Consider the following 3,789-nt stretch of genomic DNA (forward strand, 5'->3'; position numbering starts at 1 on the left):
ACTTAAAAAGTTGGAAATAATCACCATTGCAGATTTTCACAGGTTTTTTTCGTGTTAGGATTTTTCATTATTTTTTCTTTTTTTCTTTCTTTCTTTTTTTAATGACGGTTTCTCTGTGTAGCCCTGGTTGGTTTGGAACTCTCAATGAAGACCAGGCTGGCCTTGAACTCACCAGTGATCTTCCTGTTTCTGCCTCCTAAGGGCTGGGCTCAAAAGCATGCACCACTATGCTGGGCTATGTTAGGATTTTCTACATGACCATAACTGATGTCTCAACCAAACAAAAATACTACTTTGTCTTTTAAGATCATTGGAAACTTGAATTTCATAGAACTATGTGGTTGTGATAACTAATTGGTGCCATTTGGAGTTTAATATGCAAAATGTTCTGTGTGAATACAGTACTGGGTTTTGGGGAATGGAAACTCTTAGGGCACAGCTGTAAGAATGCCAATGTGTTTCCCCACATAATAATAAATAGCTGTATCTTTATGGAAATGGAAATAGAGAATTTTATTCTGTTAAGTCCGGGAAATCTTTGCATGAAGCTGACTAGATCCACCTCAGTGCCAGACACCTGGTATATTTCACTGTCCCCTTAGAAAGGGTCAGAGCTCCTCTGACACCCCCATGTTTCATTAGACTCTGAGCAAGTTCTAAAGGATCATCTGACACAGTGACTGTTCCATTTGTACTGATACCCCACTTCAACATTAATTACCTTGTTTGCTTCCAAACTAACTGCATAGACCAGGAATCACAAATGGGATGGTTGGGAATTTGATCACTAATGAAAGTCTCCTGTCACTTAAGTGTTCAAAGTCATTTCTGTTCAAGATGTTACCTGTCAATAGATTACCAGCACTTTCATCCTGCACCTTGTTTGTTTTAGCTAGGATTGGAAGCGAGGGCTTGCTGTAGAAGATGAAAACATTGCTGTATACTTTGACATGCTGTGGAGTCGTTTAAACTGCCTGAGAAAATAACTTTACAGTGTTCTCACACTGGATAGAATTGCTATTATAACTTTTTATCTGTGTTTATTTGTACTTATTTTGGGCTGGCTTAGAACTATCTATGTGGACCAGTGTCAGGCATTGAACTCAGGAGAATCTCCTGCCTCTGCCTCCAGAGTGCTGGGATTATAAGATTGTGTGTAACCACTGCCCTCCTGGCAGCTCTATTTGTGTTTATTCAATACTCTTATTTTCTCTTATTTATGTGGGAGAACAGAGTATTATGTGATTTTAAGTATTTTTGCATGAATTTCAAATAAGTGAAGTTTTAAGTTTTGAGGACGCTGGAGAGCAAACTTATTCTAAGCAAGTACTTGAAGCAACAACCCAGGCCCTAGAAAGCCCCCATTTTTTAATTTTTAGGGTTATGTTGAGTGGGAAAATTCAAATGTACCAGGTGAGATTGGGGGTGTGTGTGTAGGTGGGTGTCAAGACAAGGTTTCCCTGTAGCTTTTGGGGTCTGTCCTGCAACTCTCTCTATAGACAAGGCTGGCCTTGAACTCACAATACATCCACCTGCCTCTGCATCCTGAGTGCTGGGATTAAAGGCAGGCACACCACCTCCCAGCTAGGAGGTAAGAATTTTAAAAGCCTAGTTTTATGCTAGCTGCAGATAATTGACTGAGGTAAATATCAAAACAGTGGGTGGAAAATAAGGAAGCCATTATACAGTTAAAGGACCAGATGCTGTGCTTCATTCACATTGTCCTCTTCCTATGTTTAAAAAAAAAAAGACAAAGTTAAAAACAGCTGTGTACAGCAGAAACACCCACGCTCAATGTGCTTTCAAATGTGGCAGTTTATCATGAAACTACTGACAGCTATGGATGTGAAAAGAAAAGAAGTGTGTACCATGGGCATGCCTGGAAGAGACCTGCTTGAAGGGGCTGCTTTCTTGGTGCATTTGCTGTGATGTCAGCCTAAGCCCAGACATCTGTCCTTTCTTAATTTAGATAAACCCTGCCAAATTTGATAATCTGGAAAGTTGTGTATTTTCCCTAACAATACAGGAAAATTTGTTTCCAATAATCATAGTTATTCATTTTGTGATAAAAAGTAGCCTTCAGTATAGTAACATTTTTTTTTTCTTCCATTTGATAGGGCCTGCATAGCCCTAGGCTGGCCTGGAACTCTGTATAGACCAAGTTGGTCTTAAATTCACAGAGATCCCCTTGCATTTGCCTTGAGAGTTCTAGGAGAAAGTGTTATCACACTGAGCTCCATCACTCAAAGTTTTTTTTAATTATGTGAATGTTGTGTATCTGTAGCAGCAAAAACAGGATGTCATATCCCCCAGAGCTGGAGTTGCAGGCATTGTGGACCACCCAACATGGGTGGTAGACTCTGAACTCAGGTCCATTGGAAGAGAAGAAAGTGCTCTTACCTTCAATACTTTCAATAATTCTTTTTCAAGCTGGGATAGGCTAGGTATGCCTAGCATGCACAGAAGCCTGCGTTCAATTCCCAGCATTGCAAAAACACTGCACAAACTAACATGATGGTGTGTGCCTGTAACCTCAGCACTGAGGTAGAGCCAGGAAGATCCAAAGCTCATTCATCCTCAGCTACCTGGTGAGTTCAAGGCCATCTCAGCTCAGGTCAGCAGAATGGTGTGCTGAAGTATGGCAGGTGACATTGGCTGATGGAGTTATAACCTGCCCACCAGAGTCCATAGCCAGGATCACAGTTCAGTGGTGCTACTCACTTCAACATGCAGGAATCCTTCCTAGCTTCCCAAAGCAGCAAATGTTACCAGTGGGCCAGTGCAATGGCTGTCCTAGGCCTTGGGAACAGATGCACCACCTGTGTAATTTGGAGAGACAGGACCCCACTGGGCTTTTCAATGACCTTCCTTGGTTCTTATATTCAAATACCTGTCCTTGATGACTGAAGTGTACCCCAGATTCTTAAACTGATGAGGGAGAAGGCCCTCATGATGAGTCCAGTGATCATTTTGGGTTTTTCTAAAGAGTCCTCAAATTCACAATCCCTATGGGGAATCAAGCATGAACCATCAAGTCTCTACATACACCCACAGGCCATTCCTCTATTAACCAGTCCCACCCCGATATAGTTCCACCAATGCTGGGGTCACTGGTGGCTTCCAGAGTAACTAACTTATCCCCTTCACATACAAGCATCTCTCTGTTGTACACAATTTGCTTAGTTCAATTTGTTAATAAGACCATTGATTGTAAAATTTAAAGTAAACTAGATAATTTAGTATACACTTCTGTCAAGTTTATAGGTGTCTGAGGCAACTTAAAGTAAAAATGTCAGATACAGGTTGAGTATCTTATCCAAATCGCTTATAATGGAAGGAAGTGTGTCAGATTTAAATTTGTTTTTTTTTTTTTTCTTGTTGTTTAGTAAGAACAATTTATTGAATACACTGATAAAGCGCAGTAAACTGGGCTGCTTTTTAAGATTTTGGAAGACCTGCTGATCCAAAACAAAATGTCTTAGAGATCTGACCTAAGTCTAGACATGAACTCCCTTTTGTTTTATATAGGTAACCATACAATATTCTTAGTATACCTGTGTGACTGGGACCCTCATGGAGCTCTGGAGAGAACTCTCTTGTCCTGCTCATGCTCCCAGCTTCAGACCATAGATTGGGAACACCCACCCATGTCCCTTCTTTAGTGTTTTCCTGCACAGGTGAGTGGCCAAAGCTGCTGCTGCACTATCATTTATGAGTCGGCCTGAAAGTAGAACATTGTGGGAAACTGAGTGGCAGTGAATGGGGCCTGAGCTCTGATTTCCATGAATG

Source organism: Phodopus roborovskii, unplaced genomic scaffold, assembly GCF_943737965.1.
Source record: "Phodopus roborovskii unplaced genomic scaffold, PHOROB, whole genome shotgun sequence".
NCBI classification, from domain to species: Eukaryota; Metazoa; Chordata; class Mammalia; order Rodentia; family Cricetidae; genus Phodopus; species Phodopus roborovskii.